Source organism: Adiantum capillus-veneris, chromosome 11 (assembly GCF_014529385.1).
Source record: "Adiantum capillus-veneris isolate H3 chromosome 11, ASM1452938v2, whole genome shotgun sequence".
Lineage (NCBI taxonomy): Eukaryota > Viridiplantae > Streptophyta > Polypodiopsida > Polypodiales > Pteridaceae > Adiantum > Adiantum capillus-veneris.
In genome coordinates, this window is record NC_140941.1 from 28,887,997 (window position 1) to 28,908,987 (window position 20,991).

Below are 20,991 nucleotides of genomic sequence, written 5' to 3' on the forward strand. Positions count from 1 at the left end.
TAATGCAAACCAATCAAGCGAGCACAACTACAATGCCGATACTCATGGGTAATCAATGTGGCATAGATCATTTGATTGCCCAATGTCCTAATAATCCAAGTGCACCAAAGATCATGCCATTGAACTTAATTGAGGTTACCGAGGAGCCATCAAAAGTACACTTGTAGTACTAGTAAATGTATTCACACGATCAATGCTCCAACCCAAAATTATATTCTTGAAGAAAGAGACAAAGCATCAATTGCCGAATCTCAGAAGAAGAAGAAAACACGAAGAAAGAGATCGCAAAAAGGAGCGAAGTCAGACCCCAGTTCAAAGACCAACACAGGGACTGGTGACGACCCCGTATTTATGAACGACATTGAAGAGGTTTTTGATTTAGGTGAGACTGTGGAGACTAAAACGAGCATTAGAAAATAAAAAAACAAGGAACATCATGAGCCACAATGGCGAGGACCCAAGGAACCCAAGAATAAGATAGGAACTTACCCAAACCCTACATAGGAAATCCAGCGAGTCAAGTAATTAATGAGTTTGGCCCAAAAGGGTCTAGAGCTAGCACCTAGGTAGATCCATATTACCGACATAGTGTTCTCTACGTGAAATCGACCTCACAAAGACCATAGACCACTAGCCCTACCTAGTGTCATCCAAGAAGAAAGTGACTTTAAGTCATAAGGAAGTGGACGTACTCCCTTCTTGTTGGAAAGAGTGTTTACAGAGGGATTATCTGACCCTATCAAAGGAATGGAGATCCCATCTTCCCCATGTCAAGAGACTAAAACACAAAAAGTAACATTAAATATTGCCAAATTGATGGATTTCATGGCTTCATAAGTTAGAACCACCATCATGTCTAAACTATTTGCAGACCCTGAGCTATTCTTAGCTCTTCAAGCTTTCCTCAATGGAGAACTGAAAGTATGGCTACCACAATTTTCACAGATGGATGGAGCTAGGGAGGGGCCAATAGAGGAGGAATATTTAGATCCACAACCCAACTAGATGAGAACTCTGTTGTTGAAATACCTATTAACAAGTTGGGACAATACTTTGAAGGCAATGAATCCAATGCAACCATACCAATCACTACCCAAGGATCAACTATGAAGGGAATCCTTGATGGTGGCGTTGGAGTTAGAATTGTAACTAAAAATTAATGGGAATCTATGGGAAGACCTCACCTTGGGACTACAAACATAGTGGTAAAGATGGCCAATGGGACTATTGTTAAACCTATTGGGATGCTAGAAGATCTCAAGATCAAGGTCTTTGGACACAAAATAAGGCATACCTTCATTGTTATGGATTTTTCCAAGCACACTATGTCATCTAAGATGATCTTAGGATGTCCTTTCATGAGGAAGCAAAACTGGTGCATGGCTGGTCTAAAAATCATGTCTACTTGCAGTTCCAAGACTTTGTCATTCGAGTTGATCTTGTAACTGGTCGAGCACATCCTCTAGGAAATAGATTTTATAACTGATCATAGATCTGACACCACAATTCAGTTGGCCCCATTGCAGTATTGTTACACATGTAAAAAGGACACTGATGTTGGGGAAGATTCCCCTTATATGGATGTTCTACCTGGGATAACTGAGTCTGACAACGTGGATTGGGTCCACATAGCAGCAACCATAGACACTTGGGGAAATAAGGGGATGACCTGGGTAACACATGAGGGGGATGAAATGCCACAACTCATACCTTTAAATATGAGAGGAGCAATGCATATAGCTTTTGATGACCTACTAGATGAAGGCTTGACTGACATTGAAACCAGTAGCGTCTCAAAAGACTATAGCCCACACGATTCGGAGTCGGAATCATCAATTGAAATTGACTCTGAGGATGAAGAATCTGAGTTAAATCTTGGTGCAAATGTGGGGACAAACCATTCAAGGCCCCCTGGTACCCTAGATGACAATCTATCCGGGAGAGGAGAAGACATGAGTAGCAATTCATCTAGTGACTCTTCACTGGAGATTGGCCATAATAAAAAATTAGACAAGAGGATTAAGAGATATAAGAGGCAAGGATATTGAGAAAATATGTGTGCTTGGATAAATGAAAATAAAATATGTCACAGAATGGCTTAATTATATGGGGACATGTGATGCTCATAGAAAGTTGGTAGAGAATTGGGGTGAATACCTTCAAAGCCTCATGTGGTGTAGTCCACAACCCATTGACATTGCACAGCTAGAAGCTAAAGAGAAGCCAAAGTTGAGCCATACTGTAAGGAGACGAAAAAATCGAGAGTTAGCTCACAACAAAAGGAAGCGAAAGAGAAATCACAGTCCAGAAAACAACAAGACCCCACAGATTTACATCCTGCACCTGAGCATTCCAAATCCTACACCATGGAGGAGCATAAGGTTGTGTATACAAAGGCCTAGAGAACAATTATTGATGGAAGTAATGGATTCTATGATGATTCAATGATAGTTAAGGAAATAGAGTTAGCAGACCCAAGTGAGGAGTCCAAACCTGTTTTCATTGCCCAAGATCTGACAGAGACTGAGGAATATGTACTTAAGGAGCTTCTCAAGGAATTCAAGGATATATTTGCTTGGGCATATCATGTTATGAAAGGTGTTCCACCTTCCGTGGTGCAACACACAATCCCCATGAATAGCATGGCTAAACCAGTATAGCAATGACCCTACCCAATGAATCCTAAGTATGCAAAGATTGTTCAAGAAGCGATTGAAAAGCTTGTCAAATGCTGATTCATATAGCCTATTGGGCACTCAGAATGGGTATCTCCAATAGTAATTGTGCCAAAAAAGAATGGGAAACTTAGAGTGTGTGTGGATCTCAAGAAGGTCAATGCCGCCACTAGGAGAGACCATTACCTTGCCATATTCAGAACATGTGCTTGAAAGAGTTGCAGGGAAGGAAGCTTATAACTTTTTAGATGGGTACTCTGGCTACAACCAAATCACAATTGCACTAGAGGACCAAGCTAAAACTGCTTTTATAACCAAATTTGGAGCGTGTGCATTTTGTGTTATGGCTTTCAGCTTAACCAATGCCCCTTCTACCTTCCAAAGATTAATAAACATTGCTTTTAGGAATATTTGAGGGAGTTTTGTGAAGATTTCTTAGATGACCTTTGTGTTTATTCCTCTTGGAAAGAACATCTATCATGTTTATGGACGCCCTATTACCTTTGGCAGACGCCTTATCACTTATTTAAGTCATGGACCGGGCTTGTCGGTGCTATAGTTGCGTAGGTGATCACCGATGAGAGGTGCACCACTTATCCCATTTTTACATGATTTTTTCTATGACCGGACACTGTGGACGCCCATGTGTGAATGGGTCGAATTCATGTAGGTACATTTTGACCTAAAATCCTCATTCTTTGGGGGTGCATGCTAAAGTAGTGCTTTTGCTCTACCTCTACCTTCTTCTCCACCGTGTGCTCACACGTGTGTGTGTGTGTGTGTGTGTGTATGCTTGAGAGAGAGAGAGAGAGAGAGAGAGAGAGAGAGAGAGAGAGAGAGAGAGAGAGAGAGAGAGAGAGAGAGAGATTGAGCATTGCGGTGGTGGTAGCGAGGCGGTTGAGTGTGATGACGACGTCTCCCTCTTCTTTGCAGCATGGAATCCTTCACGACGGTAAAGCATTGAGCGGTGAGTGACACACCATTGCCCCTTTACGCTTACTAGGATAGTCTAGTTGTGTGCTTGCAACGATTCGTGGCTCGCACACAGTGTTCGGCAAGTTCCTAGCCTTTGATATGTGCGATAAAATCGCACAACACCATCGGGGAGGTGAAGGGCAAAAGGAGGAGGAATCTATGAGCTATTTTGTATGAGAAAAAAACTATTTTAGAGAAGTTTTATTTTTGGTGAGCTCTGAGAGGAGTTCCAAGATCTTGAAGGTGAAGGAAGAGAAGTTGGAGGTAAGGAGCTTGTCGGAATGGAAAAAGGTGTTTTTTTCCTTCCTCAAAGGGGTGAGGCCTCAGTGATGCCTCCCCTTTTTGCTAATGAAAAAGGAAGAATTTATTTACAAAAATGTAAAATTATTTTTTGGTTATAATGAATAAGATACACCACTATTACATTAACATTTGACACATGATTTGTAAAAGATACTGCCCCCACCTCCACTCCTTTCCACAACAGCACCTGTTTGGGCCACCAGTGTTGACTTAGTGTAGAGAGAGAGAGAGAGAGAGAGAGAGAGAGAGAGAGAGAGAGAGAGAGAGAGAGAGAGAGAGAGAGAGAGAGAGAGAGAGAGAGAGAGAGAGAGAGAGAGGTGCTCTATGTAGGCAGTCCTACGGATTGAGAGCTGCTCACGAACAATGTTTGGGAAAAATAAGTCTCAGCTTACAATTGTGAAAATGACGGATGAGGCCAAGGGGAAAAGGATAAATCTCATCCCAAAATAGAAGAAAATAGTGTAAAATTTTAAAAAATAACCCATTTTTTTGAAATCTCCTCTTGGGAGATTCAAGAAAAGGAATTTTGTACGTTTGGGAAAATGCTTTTCCCAGAACACTCCTCACGAGTCACGACACACACACACACACACACACACACACACACACACACACACACACACACACACACACACACACACACACACACACACACACACACACACACGCTTATCTAGCTGGCAAGTTTTTGGATAACCCTTGGCTGACAGCTTTTCTTTTTGGTGTGCTAACCTAGAGCTGCTATTCTCTAGAAAAGTTTCACCGAGTCTCTAGAGAAGACCACATGTAATTGCTCATGGTACCAAATCTCTACCAAATGTATACCACACCCACACACACCCTTTCTTATTAAATATAGATACTATTCTCTATTTCGGCCCTGCTCCAGTCACTACATAGTTAATAATAATGTGTGTGTTTTAGGATCATAATGAAACCATTGGATCTACATATCCACTGATACATTGTTGATCTTTTGGCTAAGGTTTTGAATCCACCTCATCAATAATACTGCGGGAAGGCATCCCTGGTTGATCTTTGTATGAAGGCATCCTTGGTTGACCTCCCTCACCTTGGTACGGTTCATCAATCTGGCTTCACCTACCTATCCTTTTGGTGGATGGATAACAGTAGGTAGATATAATTTTCTCACTCCTTGCCATGGTTGGCATACATGCTTTAAATGGATTTTCAGTGGCCCTCTTCACACCTAATCTCATGTGGGTGGTGTAGGAGCTTTTAAAGCCGGTGGAGCACATGCATGAACATTCCCTTGTCTATTGTCGTTTTGCATCTGACGGGTACTTCTCCCTTTCTTTAGCGCTTGCTCTCAAAAGCCTCCCCTCTACTCACATGCACTGGAAGATCGCTACCTCACACACGTTTTCTTGCGCAGATAAGTATCAAGCCATCCCTAGGCAATCCTTATCTCCATCTGGCTCACTCACGATTATTGCTCATTGGGAGGCTCTCTCCATACGGGTATACTCATGCTTCATCGCTCTCTTCTTCTGCGTAGCTATCACAAGGCGCTACACCCCCCCCCCCCCCCCCCAACACACACACACACACACACACACACACACACACACACACACACACACACACACACACACACACACACACACACACACACACACACACACACACACACACACACACACACACAATTTCTGAATCTAGCTTAGGAAACGAGCCTCATACTATGCATGCTGTACATATCGTTCTTAGTCTTCTATTCTATGGAGTACCCATACGTGCATTAGTGATCACTGGCATTTGCAACTCAGCAGATTTCAATGACTCCTTGGACTACGCGTGACAATACAATCGACTATTCTATCGACAACAATGGTACAGGTAGGTGCCGTTGCACCTAGTCAGTCAAACTTTGGTTAAATTTGAGCTTAAAAACTGCATTTAAGATTGGGTTTCATAGCTAACTTACCTGCAATTTATGATGGATACTGACATTAGTAAACCTTTTGGTGTAAATGGTTTTTAGCTGATTAATTGGATCTATATTTAGTCATGCTTGCATAGGACATTTTGATGATGTCTACTTTGATGTCACTACTTGGTTTTTATACATGCTGTGACCTACATACAATACTTCAAATAATGGATTTACATAGACTGTGGACACCTATTGAGGACTTTTTTATACAACAAATTCATAAAGGTTAACTATTCCAAAAGTTGGATTTTCCTGAGGATAACAGGGGATACCTTTTTGGGAGGTGTTCTGGATACACATACATGTCTCTTTTGATAAAAGATATGCACATATGGTAAAGTATTGGTTTCTAGCTTTAATCGATACTGGTATTATCCTTTGGTATTGTTACCATATACATGTGGTAGTGATGTGTGTTAACACACTAGGACCACTGGGGCATTTTTTCCCTCTTTAGGAGGTTTTCTCCCCCGAGAATTATATATACGCCCATCACTCTAGGGCTATCTATCTTTCTATTGCACAGTAAGTAACACACTCTCTATTGTGTGCGTTGAGCTTCCTTCATCTTCTCCAAGCTGTGTGCATTTCTCTGCAACCCTAATTCCAACAATTGGTATCAGAGCAGGTTGCGTCCTCCCGGGCTTAGTCGCCAGCTGCTCTAGCACACGCCTGCTCACTTTCTCCGATTTGAGTGATCTTTGGTGAGCGTTCGCAAGTCAAAATATTTCGAGAAAACTCGTAGAGTTTAGTTTGCTCAGATTTTTGATTTGGGCTCATTTCAGCCTCCGTTTCCACTACAGGCAGTGCTGCACAAGCTATTTTGTCATTTTGTGCAGAGTTTCTGTCAGTGCCGTTTTCTATATAACAGGTGCCTTACAGCCTTCTAAGGTTTGTGCTATATAGCATGTGTTGTCCCCGCTCCGTTTCTCCTATTTTTGGGCAATTTTCACATCAGGTGGAGCATTTACCTGACAACAACAACACAAATGTGTTCAAGATGTTTGCTGCTGAGGACAGGTTGGATGGGGACAATTACCCTATGTGGGCTTATATGATGCAACACGTTGTTGTGTCAAAGGGCATTTGGAATATTGTGCAGGGCATTGATGTACGTCTTGGTTCTGAGGATGTAGGCGATGTTGAGGATGTTGCAGGTCTTGCTGCAAGGATTGCTGCTGTTACAGTTGTTTTGCCTATGGCAGAACAAGCTCGTTGGGATATTAAGGATGCATAGGCTCATGCATTGATTGCGTTGTCTGTGAAGTGCACTATTGTTCCTAACATCCGTTTAGCAAAATCTGCAAAACAGGCTTGGGATATTTTGGCCCGTCTTTATGCAAGTCGCAATAAGGCTTAGATTGCTTTGCTGCGTAAAGAGCTGGAGTCGAAGATTATGCATGAGGAAGATGATATGGACACTTTCCTTGCTAGTGTCAAGGATATCAATGAGCAACTTTTTGCAGGAGAATTCATTTCAGACAGTTCCCTTGTGCAGACTGTTCTTGATGCCTTACCAGATTCTTACCAGAATTTTGCTAGTACTTGGAGACTTATGACCCAAGGAAATCCAGAAGTTGTTAAGTTTGATGCATTATGCACATTGCGGTTGCAAGAGTCACTTTCCAGAAAAAATAGGACTAGATAGCGTGCAGTTGAACATGCATTTATTGCTTCTCAAAGAAAGGGTGGTAACAACAATGTAGCCACTTCTTATGATTCAGCTGTGAGTGGAAAATTTTTTGTTCCCAATGCTTCTGCTAGCAGCACTTCGTCTGGCAGTTCTGGTGACAAGGGCAAAAAGAAGATGCGTTTCAATTATTGTAAAGATAATGATCACTTGATCAAGTCGTGTCCTAAGTTGAAGGCCAAAGAGGCTAAGAAGAAAGAGGGTGGTTCTGCTGCAAATGCTGGTTCCACTACAAATGCAGCCATTTTTGAGTATTCTGTGAAAGGAGACTGTGATGCTGATGCTGATGCTGAATGGGCTTTTAGCGCAGTGTGCACTTACAATCCTGCTGTCCATGATGCATGCTTGTCAGTTGCTGCAGATTCACATGTGTGGTATTTTGACAGTGGTGCTACAAAGCACATTACCTCACATCGTGAATTGTTTACCTCTCTCGAGTCTGTCCCTCATGGGAATTCTATCACTTGTGCCAACAATGCCTCTTATCCAGCTAACGGAGTTGGAAATATTGTGCTTATTGATGCAAATGGCAGTTCCTTCACACTTGTTGATGCACTTTATGTACCTGGGATAAAAAAGAATCTTTTGTCTGTATCCGCACTTGCTAGACTTGGACTTGTAGTCAAATTTGTGGATGACAGATGTACAATTCATGATCTCAATTTTGGTGATGAATTTGTTGCATCTGGCCTTTTGTGCCGTGGGCTGTATAAGATCACTTTGTATGACAAGTGTGGACAAAATTTTGCAAATACTGTTGCAGATTCAAGGGCTATTTCATATGCAAACCTTTGGCATGCACGTTTTGGTCATCTGAATTTTGCCAGTTTGCTGTGTTTGCAAAAATCTGATATGGTTGCTTCTTTGCCGCCTCTTGAAGCACTTGTCAGACATGTTTGTGAAGGCTGTATTTTGATTAAGATGTAGCATTCTAAGTTTTCAAAGGATGGTTTAGTTTGGGCCACATGTAGGTTGCAGCTTGTGCATAGTGATGTTTGTGGGCCCATGCAAACTCCATCCTTGGGCAATTACCTATAGTTCGTGACTTTCATTGATGATTACTCTAGTCATGCATGGGTATTTCCACTTAAAGCGAAGTCCGAAGTTTTTATGTGCTTCAAAAAATTTCTGGCTATGGCTGAAAATGTCTCGAAATGTACTATGGGCACCCTCCGTTCTAATCGAGGGGGGGATTATATGTGTCATGAATTTAATGCATTTCTGGCTAGTTGTCGGATAAAACACCAATGTACAGTGCCTTATACACCTTAGCAAAATGGTGTTGCTGAGAGGAAAAACAGGTCACTGACGGAAATGGCACGATGTATGGTCAAAAGTCAAGCTTTGCCGCATTCTTTTTGGCTTGAGGCCATCATGTGTGCCACTTATGTACTTAACAGGTGTCCTACGAAAGCTTTGCAGTCTATTACTCCATATGAAGCATGACATGATAGAAAGCCTTCTATTGAGCACATGCGTGTTTTTGGATGTTTGGCATATCATTTGGTGCCACAAACACAACACAAAAAATTGGATGATAAGGCTGTCAAATGTATTTCTGTTGGTTATAGTGTTGAAATCAAAGGTTACAGGTTGTAGCATCCGCAAACAAAACGTATTTTGGTTTCACGGGATGTAGTGTTTGTGGAAGATTTTGTTCAGCCCTTGCTGTCATGTACTAGAGACAGTAATGTAAGCTCACAGGACATTTATGACACTTTGTTGCCTCTTTTCACTGGTAGAAATACGAACGTAAGTTCCAATGAGGCAAATGTACAGCCTATGAAGGTTTTTGAAAATGTTACAGATCAGCCTATTACTGATGCAGATGTACATGATGTACTTGATGAGGAAAGGGCTGAAAATGAGTAGGCTAGAGGTATGCCAAAATGGTTGGTGCACACTTTGCGTGACAACAAATTGGATGCACCTTTGTCTAGTCGTACTCGTTTAGGCTCTCACCCAGATTGTTATGCTTTGGCTATGTCTAGCTTACATGATGTTGAGGAGCCTCAGTCTTTTGCTGAAGCACATAATTCAAAAAATTGGATGGTTGCCATGCAATCAGAATATGATGCACTTATAGAAAATGACACACGGACTTTATGTGTTTTGCCTCCTGGCAAAAAGGCCATTCGTACAAAGTGGGTTTACAAGTTGAAACGCAAGTTGGATGGTGAGATCGATCGCCATAAGGTTCGACTTGGGTGCAAAGGGTTATGCACAACAAAAATGCATTAATTATGAAGAGACTTTTGTTCCCACTTGTTGTATGACTCCTGTGCGTTTTCTATGTGCATTGGTAGCTCATTTTGGTTGGGATGTACATCGATAAGACATTGTTACTGCTTTCTTGAACGGTGACATATTTGAGGAAGTTTATGTAACGCAGCCTCGCCGTTTTGTCATAGAAGGACAAGAGGACAAAGTGTGCAGATGTAAGAAGGCTTTGTATGGGTTGAAGCAATCTCCTCGTGCTTGGTATGAGAAAGCTGACACTCATTTGGTTAAACGAGGCTTTCGTAACAGTCCAACAGAAAGTACATTGTATGTAAAGCGTGAGGGTGATGTACTTCTCATTGTGGTTCTTTATGTCGATGATTTGCTGATCACTGGACCAAATGAGAGACATATTGCTGAATTTAAGGCTGATTTCAATGCTACTTTCAAGATGAAAGATTTGGGGATGTTGCATCATTACTTGGGTATACAGTTTAAGCAATGTGATGGTGGTATTGCCGTGTGTCAGAAAAGTTACATAGAGACATTGCTATGTAAGTTTGGACTTGAGGATTGCAAACCTATTGCCACTCCCATGGAAACAGGCTTGAAGCTGAGTCTACATGATGTTGGGGATCCTGCTGATGTCACTCTTTATCAAACTGTTGTTGGCTGCCTCATTTATGTATGCAACACGAGGCCGGATATTCAGTTTACAGTCTCACAGGTTAGCAGATTTATGCATAGCCGAGGGTCTAAGCATTGGCAGGCTATCAAGAGGATTTTCCGCTACCTTAGTGGCACTTTACATCTTGGATTTTTTATCGCAAGGGGGGATCATTGCCGCCAGACTTACATGCTTTTTCGGACTCAGACTGGGCTGGTTGTTTTGACACGCGAGTGTACATAAGTGGTTTTTGTTTCATGCTTGGCCGTTCATGTATATCATGGTTGAGCAAGAAGCAACCTACTGTGGCCATATCGAGTTGTGAGGCTGAGTACAGGGCAATCTTCACATCTACGGTTGAGTGTGTATGGCTCAGACGCCTTATGGCTGATTTGGGTGTTGGACAGGACACTGCCAACACTATCTATAGTGACAGTCAGAGCGCATTGGAATTGCGAGGAACCCATTTTTTCATGCTCACACAAAGCACATTGAGGTGCATTACCACTATGTCAGGGAGAGGCTCTCAGTAGGAGAGATCAGCTTGGCTTATGTGCCAACACGGGACAACCTTGCAGATCTTTTCACAAAGGCATTGTCTCGTGAGAAGCTTGAAGCTTTCCGCAAAGCTTTTGGCTTACTCCCGTTTTGTGGACTGATCATGTCCTCAGGGCATGGCACTTCCCTTTACTCATGTGCCAGCTCCTGGGGGGATTTGTTACCATATACATGTGGTAGTGATGTTGTGAACACACTAGGATTGACAGGGCATTTTTTCCCTCTTTAGGAGGTTTTTTTCGCCCGAGCATTATATATACGCCCATCACTCTAGGGCTATCTATCTTTCTATTGCACACTAAGTAACACACTCTCTATTGTGTGCCTTGAGCTTCCTTCATCTTCTCCAAGCTACGTGCGTTTCTCTGCAACCCTAATTCCAACAGGTATCTCAGTTATAGGAAGATAAAAAACATTATGGTATACCTTCTGGAAGCGGTTTTTGGATTGGATAAGGTACTATGAGATGGGAAGGTAGTGAATCAATTCAAGGCTACCTTACCCAACTTTATTAGCTTGGAATTAACTTATCTGTGATCAAGGCTAGCAAGAACATATGTATAGCTGTAAACATTTTAAAAGAAGGATGCAATACAAATTACTACAGATACTAGAAAAAACCAATTCTCTTAAATTGTACTTCTATGCAAGAGCTTGCTTTTGATTCAGGTAACAATATAGTAGTGAAATCACAGAGCTGTTTAGTGCTATCCTTTCTTGATGGATAAATGCATAATTTTTAAAACAAAGGCTTGTAATTTGCTTTGAAATTAATCTGCACACATTGTCAAAAGAGCTTTAATCCTCAAGTGGGGGTCTCAGAGGAGATGGCATTAGACTGGACTTTTGAAAATTGATCCAATTTACAAAGTAGATGCTGTCCAAATTTTTCTAGAAGTAAAAGATGTAAACGATATCGAAAATAAATTGCTCAGTCTTTTAAATATAATATTTGATCTATGTTATGTTGTTACTTTTTGCTGTAATTTTTGACACCAATAACAAGGGGAGGGAGTCGTTGACATCTGTTTTCCCAAGTAATGCCAGTTCTGACGGGCTTGTGTTTCTTGGATGGTGACAAGTAAGAGATTCTTTCCTTGGGGATTACAACGAAAACTGCAGCAGTAATGGAAGATTTTCCAATGTACCAGCTGGATCCTTCTACATGTAGATGTAGTGGAAGCTCATCCCAAAGGATGGGCACATAAAATACAACACTAAGATATTATATTGTAGTGATCAAAGATCAAATGTTTGATCTAAATGATTGTATTATCCATTAGATACAGAATGTTGTATTGGTGTATATGAAATGATTTACGATATTTTGTTTTAAAATATTGTTATTTAATACAATTGTCTAAGTATGGTTCAATTATGAGGGGATTTTTCATACTTAAACACACACACACACACACACACACACACACACACACACGCACACACGCACACACGCGCACACGCGCACACGCGCACACGCGCGCACACACACACACACACACACACACACACACACACACACACACACACACACACACACACACACACACACACACAATATATGGAACACAGGATGCAAGCTAACAAACACTCGGTGGTATTATGGACACACAACCAGCACACACATGCGTACAATTTACCATTGAAAAAAAGACGTAAGTTTTGCTAACAAGCTTTTACTAAACATGACACAGGCAACAACATCATTGGCAGAAGAATGATAGAAGGATGGATGTCTCCAAAGCAGGACGAGATGATGGATTTCAAAGCCAGAAACCCCCCTTTTTTTTGCTTTTCTTCTGGCATAGGCAAGCCCTTTATTTTGTAACTTGTTCTCTAGAAGCATGTATGCAACCTTGAATTTATCAGGTTTTCATTGGCATTGAGTACACGGACCCAAAGGTAATACTGGCACAGTTACAGTATACTGTTTAAAAGAATTCACTCTACGGTAATTGGCTCACTCACAAAAAAGGTTTTACCTTTTGCTACATCAAGTAGTAAATTGATAATATCTGAAAGAAGATACAAATTTTTAAAGCTTGAAATAAGTAGCCAATTGCTCGCCCTCTAAAAAAAAGCAAATCCTAAAATCTGTAAGCGTGGAATGCAAACATTGGCATAGTTGGCATGTCGTTTTGCTGAAACCTTCACGGCACCCAAAGGCTAGTCCTTTAAGGCACCGCCTGGCTAAACCTTCTTATAAAAATGCAGTTAGCGAAAGCTTCAAGCACATCTCTGTAGCGCTATACTTGCCAATCCACGCACCTAAACTATACTATTTAGCTTGCAACATAAGGCATGTTGAGCAGCACCTCTTTTCGCTTCTTCACACACGCTAAGAAGGCCCTCTCTGTAGCACTACAAACCACGCACCTAAGCTAGTTGATTTACAAGGCTACAACATAAAGCATGTATGTTTTCTCTATAGCGCTCCTGTAAGGTTATTCGCCACACACTTGACACACACCACAGGGAGCGTAGGTGATTCGCCATACACACTTGACACACCCACACCCACACTGTGGCACAATTTCCATATGCAATTAGCCGGCAACTCACGACACACACACCCACATAGTGGCGCATACAAGGTGAACGCTGCGGTTGTACGGAATCGATAAGCCATCAAGCCACAAGAGGAATCTTCTTCACCCACACAAAGGTGCAACTCTCAGGCCAACATATTGCAGTAGACTACAATACAGAAGAAGGTAAAAATGTTTTTTTCTGGTCTTTTAAGTTATCAATTCGTTCTCATAGCATATATCATTACACTATCTCGAAATACCACTTAGTTACAGTTGCACACAAAGGGTGTGCTCAAATATAGGTACACACATAAAAAGGTAAGACACTAAGTTATCATAAGCTAGCTATTGAGCTTTATGCCATAAAAAGAAGACGCACCTACGTTCATGAAGTCCGTAAAGTAACGGATGCACATAGTCGAGTTACGCTTACATATACATGCATAGACTAGCAGTAGAGAGTCTCATGTATAGTTACAAAAAGTGGAATCTCCACATGCGTGTAAATGGTGTACACAATAGTATGAATAATAGACACAAGATGAATACATTGACAAGAACAAGCTTGAGTATTGGCATACTTATACATACGGTTCGGCATTCATAAGCACATTTAAGCATCATATTGGCATATAAACTGGGTATATAATATGCATAATTTAAAAGCTGTATTGTCGGACTAATATCTCTACAAAAAATTATGTGACATTTGAAGGTAACAATTTCAAGTGGTGCACTACCTTGAGCACTAAGTGGGAAAGAGGAGCGCTACAAATGTCTACTGCAAGTAATAACCAGGTGAATTGGTACAAAAATCCTTGAGTACAATTGTTTTTGGAGCAATGATGTTAAAACAAAAAGTTTTTTCTCCTTATCTGCTTTTCTTTATGAGTACTATCTAGCATAAAAATGTATCAATGATTTGAATGAAGGTATATGAAAACCTTTTGTGAAGACAAATGTCATTGTGTAAAGACTGGTTTTTTTTGAAAAAAAGAAAGGTTTTACAAACAAAATGTTGCCAAAATTTTCACAAATTAGATAAGCTTATATGCTTACTTATAAACAATAGAGATAAGGCTGCCCTTATTGCAACATAGTATAGTATCTAAGAATGCTAAACTCTATGAATTGGTACAGAAAGCCTTGAGTACAATTGTTTTGTAAGCAATGATGTTAAAACGAAAATTTTTTTTTCCTTATCTGCTTTTCTTTATGATTACTATCTAGCATAAAAATGTATCAAAGATTTGAATGAGGGTATATGACAACCTCTTGTGAGGACAGATGTCATTGTGTAAGATTGGTTTTTTTTGAAAAATGAAAGGTTTTACAAACAAAATGCTACCAAAATTTTCACAAATTAGATATATTTATAAATTGGAATGCTTACTATAACCATAGAGATAGGACTGCCCCTATGGCAACATCTAGTATAGTATCTAAGAAAGCTAAACTCATACGTGTAACCATTGATGACAAACAGGGGTACATACAGACATCTAGGATGAGCATCACTCGAGATGTATTTAAGCTACAACAGATTTGGGACAAGCTCATGGCAACACATAAAGGGAAAAAGCAAACCAAGCCAATAGAAATTAGAGACCCCATCTCCAAGCCTCGTAAACCTATAAAAACTTTCACAGACCGTAATCGACCCTACTTGCATAGACGAGCAAAAGAAAACATAACATATGATTAGGAGTAGGGTTGGGGTCCAAGGTGTGACAATGATAACAAGCAGTGGGGATTGCTTGATATACCTGTCACCCATTTAGTGCAAATTAATTCAAATTAATTGTACTTGTGGTTGGCTGGCAGGTAAAGATCCCTTCTTTCATTTGATAGGAGTTTCGGCTTAAAGCTCCTACTTTTTCATGTATCTAAGTATCTTGTAATAAGTTTTATATCAAAAAATTCTACTTTGCTTTGTTCTGTACACAATATGGTATGTGCAAACAATATGTAAGTTCTCTTAGTATATGATTCTAAATGATGGGATTTTACAATCACACACACACACACACACACACACACACACACACACACACACACACACACACACACACACACACACACACACACACACACACACACACACACACACACACACACACACTATGGGTGAACATTATGGAGTCTTATATATCTCCCTCCCCCCCCCCCCCCCCCCCTCTCCCCCTCTCTCCCCCCCTATTGGCAAAGTAGGGCCTACATTACTAGCATTGTGCCACCGACTTGGGTATTGGGCAAGGAGCTCGTAAAAAAATCTTCAAAACTATCATTACAGAAGGAAGGCGGCTCCTTCCATCCTCGGACCGTGTAAAGGTGAGCTTTCTCCCCTGGCAGTAAAGGCATCTGACGGACGAGGCGCTCTCACAGCGTGGGGCGGCTCTACTCTCTTCACTTCAGACACTCAGGAAAGCGTGCATACCAAACTTATAAAGGTGAGGGCACTCCTTAGCCCTCACTTAGCTTGAGATTGAGTGTGTATATTGGGTAAACCCGTTCTGTGTTATTTCCGCTTGAAATACCAAAAGCAATGGAGCTTGCTACTCAGTCACCACAGGTATTATAAGTCTTCCTAAACTGTCTTCTTTTTCGCCAGAAACCGACTGCTGTTTTTTTTGTAGCATGAGGCCTGATCAAGCTTAATGGTTATTATCCCTTGACCGACTGTGGTTCTGGAGATGTTCTAGCATAGCATATGGTTGCTAAATACTACATAAAGCTCTCAAAGGCTTTGGCAATCGTTTAAATGACTACAGAATAGGTGTCTTTGGCTTTTTTCTCTCTGACTAAAACGTTTTTTCCCCTAAAGAAAGATTGTAGCAGCATATGGGTAGTGCTACCTACTCTTTTGCCCTCAATTAGGGTGGGACATATTTAGATGGGCTGGCATCTCTTGGGCAGATCAAGGGAAATGACTAGATGTACTAACTAAGGCATACTTTGATGGATAGTGGTTGTTCTGCTGTGGAACCGTGAACAATTTTTTCGTTACTGCATATAAATTTTTTTTATCACCAAGCTCCTATCTACTTGTTTTTTCTGATAGGCCTAGGCATTATTGATGACCTTGGAATCACTTATGCATAGGAAATGAAGGGAGGTATTTTCTGTTTTCGGTTTTTTTTAAAGAGAAAAACTTGTAATAGAAGCCGAGGCTTGCCACAGTATGATGAAATGGCTCTAAAAAAAACCATGGAAAGACTTCACCTCTGCATAAAATTATTAGGTAGATATGGGGCAGTATGTTGGCATGTACAGGTGTATATGGTTGGGAGTATATTGGTTGGCTTGGCTTCATGGCCGTTCTTAAACATCTGTTTCAACTGACGGAAAAATTGTTTTTTTCCAAATATATGAATAGAAGCAGCATTTGAGTGTGAACCTAATGGTCACTTGGCTCTGAAAAAAAACTAGCATGATGGACTGGTTATGTCGCTGTTTTTTAAAAAAAAACTGGTTTTTTTCTGGCTTTTTTCTCAAGACGTTGCGAGTTATCTCAAACTTGTGGCTTAACTAATCTTTTGACGTTAAAACTGGTTTTTTTAAAAAAGCTAATCTTAGCTTTGTATCATTCAAAACATGGGGTACTGTGTATGGATTCACAATGTGAGGAAGGACGACCTCTTGCTTGGCATAACCCTGGGTTTTTTTTTAGGGGAACTACCAATCTTTGGATATTCTGCTCTTTATGAAGGAAAGTATATGGTTTTTTTAGCATGTGGAAAGGAACCGATAAAAAGACGCTACACTTAAAAGTATCTTGGCTAAAATAGAGCTGAATACTGTCGAACTGAATGGAATACTAAGGGCTTAATGAGAAACTCGAAGTTTTTTGAAGGTAAGAATGTGGGGATTACTCTCAACATTGCGGAAAAATTTAACCTCTTTCTCATAAACATAAAAGCTCCACTTGAATAGGTTTTTGTGATACTCTTTTTGGAAAGAGAATAGTTGCTACTGTTATTTTTAAGCATAGCTACCTAGCTATGGAGAAAGCTTGGGAAATTGAAGGTAAGTATATGGTTGGTACTCTCAAAACTTGGCATAAATACCGAGATATAACTCGAGAAATGTGGTCTCACGTGATAAGAATGGAGTGTTTACAAAACTTTATTGACTAGTAAGTATATGGCTGTTTCTATGAGCTCAAGCATAGCTACCAAGCTATGGCTTAAACAAGTAGACCTCACTATTTTTTTTTAAAAATCTCTATAACCTAGCTTGTCTAAAGTAATTAAATTCTGTAAAGATGGACATGGATAACAAGTGATATAGTCCATTAATACCTGTAAAACACATCCAAGGCTAACTGAATTGTTGTCTTGTTTGGATGGATGCAGGTAAGGACTCTATCTTATCTTGGAGGGTTTCTTTTCTTTGGCAAGCAGCACTTCTGTTATGAAATATCCATTGAAAAATGGGGAAGTTTTTCTACTACCAAACCACATTGAAAGAGGATCTCTTTCTCACAATCTTTGTACTTAGATAATTCTGATACTGAGTTATTTTCGTACAAATCAGTTCATTGATCCTTGGCCAGCTGTCTTTTGAATGTAAAAGTTCAATTATGTCTTATTAAGTAAGATTTAATACATCCACACACACACACACACACACACACACACACACACACACACACACACACACACACACACACACACACACACACACACAGAGAGAGAGAGAGAGAGAGAGAGAGAGAGAGAGAGAGAGAGAGAGAGAGAGAGAGAGAGAGAGAGAGAGAGAGAGAGAGAGAGGCCCTTTTGGCCCGCCCTGGTCATTGGTGCCCTTCTGGGCTTGGCTACTTGGCTGCCATCTGATAGCTTGTGTCGGAGCTGCAGGTGCAGCTTGTAGACCTGAATGAAGAGACATCCATCTCCCCCTAAGCACGACACGGTTCTTCAATAGCTCGTAATGAGCAATCTCTGCTTGTGCTTGGTAAACAATGGTGTATGGGTTGTATGAGTACTTGCCCTAATGTATGCAAGCCTTGAGAGCAAGCAAACTAAAGCACAAGTAAAAGAAACAAAAATAGAAGAAGACAAAATATCCTCACCTGTGCTAGCAAAATAGACTGCATCATGTGCTGCCTTCATTCGTAGACTGCACCACACACACACACACTTGTTTTTTTGATAGAAAAATGAGATGAGTGTGGTTGTTAACCACCTAGACCCCCCCCCCCCCCCCCCCCCCCCCCCTGGGTTTGTGATTTTTGACTTGGTTACTGTGGTATATACTGCCCCTTGGGAACACACCTTGGATAAAATTTTTACGCTTAACTATTTCTTAGTGGGAGTGAGGCCTTATAGAGGGTCTACTGACCAATCACCTGGAACCATTCCCCTTACAGGGTGCATGCCTTGCCATTTAGTGAACTCTCGATTGGTGTCTAGCTTTATGACCCGTCTTTAGAGCATCATGGCATATCATGCTCTGTATGCAGTTAATCGATGCTTCTCTCTCTCTCTCTCTCTCTATGATTAATGCTTGTAACAAATCACCGCATTTCTAAACCTAACGTCTTGTAAAGAGTGATCATAAAAGCCGCCTTGCTTGTTCCTAGAAGGATGTGTTGAGCCGATCGTGTTGATCAAGTAGATTCTCCTGACACGGTATCCAATAACACCTCCACCCGTGGGTCCTTCTATTTAAAGAGGTGAGGGTTGCATTGCCATTCACTTAGCCTTGATTTTGTGTTTTTTCATGTGTTTATGAAGGCGGCAAAAGAGCTTTTTTCCTGCTCACTGTGGTGATATGGAGTTGGTGGAACATGCTGCACCGTCTTAGGTCGGCATAAAAACGTAATACAATTGTTCTACAAAATAACGTTTAAAATTGACCTTTTTTGCACTCACTAAAAGTCCCATTTTTTGGAGTATTATGTCAGTTTTAACTTATGTTTTTAGGTTAGTTAAAAAAACCCTGTTCGTTATTTTTGCATCTAACAGCACACATGCTTGTTCTTATAATATAAGAGTGTTATCTCTTGGAAATATTAGGTATTTTGGGCCATTATTGACTCAATGCATGAGGCAGCAGGCCGCCGAAATGACTCTATACTGCATAACTACTTAATAAACAAGTTACTTCTACACTAGCTCAAAAATATCATCTCATATTGTTGGAACTATATACCATTATTGATTTAAAACACTTTAGTGTTTTTTGCAGCATACAGTTTGATTCACAAAACTGTTTATTGGAACTATTGAATGAAGGTATCTCGTGAATATATTGGGTTGTTTTCCCATGAAACCTATGTGCAATTAAGTTGAAAAATTCACTATCTCAACTAGCTAATCGTCCAGTACACCATGTCACTATGCAATAAGATAGTAATTGGTTACACGCTGATCTGGTGGATATTTGATATTTTGGTTGCTTAGTTTATGATAACTTGGTAAAGATTAGGTCATTATTGATTAGCACATTATATAGGATTTGAGCATAGGCCGAGCAAGCTGCTATAATGGTTTTTTGGTTGATTGTGTTATGTCCAAACTTATGGAAATGTGCTACTAGCATGTTTTTCTCTTAGATATTGTGTTCTGTCTGAACTATGGATGGGATACTACATTCAGTTGTTAGGTATTAATTTAAAAAAAGAAGAAAAATAGAGGCATGTTGCCTCATTCACTTGGTTGGTTTTGATAAATTCTTAGATAATGGGCTACTTGTGCACATCCACAGGGCGATGCATGCTGTCATCGATAGACATAAAAATCACGGTATACATTCTTCTGTATTAGCCAAGGAATTATGCATGGCCGATGGAGATCACATCCATTCTGGAATTGTAGTGGGAAAATTGGAAGGTGAACGAGAAATTACCCTAAGATTTGTCGACTTACTCCGTGACGATTACATTGAAAAGGATCATAGCCGTGGCATCTATTTTACCCAAGATTGGGTATCCATGCTAGGTGCCTTAGAAAGTTCAGGGCTACATTTTTTAACATTCAAAAAAAGGGAACTAAATTGGAGATAAGACACTTGGATCAGAAGGGGTGGGCCTTTTGAGCGGAATCTTAAGGCTTATGAAAAACTAGATTCATAATAACCTTATCTATAAATACAATAAAACACTTGGATCTCAAAGGAGTGATGACCTTTTTTTATCTCAAGTTATACAATGAACGTAAAAAGGAACAAAATTATACCTTACATTTGACAAGAATTCATGATTACTTTGGACAATGTTTTTAATGTAGACATGTAGTAGTGTTAGTGTGTATACGCGCTTCACCAGGGGCACTTTTCTCCAACTGGGTTTTTCCCCCCTGGACATCCGGTGTGAAAGGACACCTTATCTCTTAGGGTTTCATATAAGCTTTGTAGCTCTGAGTTTGTATACACTCTATCATTCCAATACAGAGAGATAGACTACAGAGATCTCG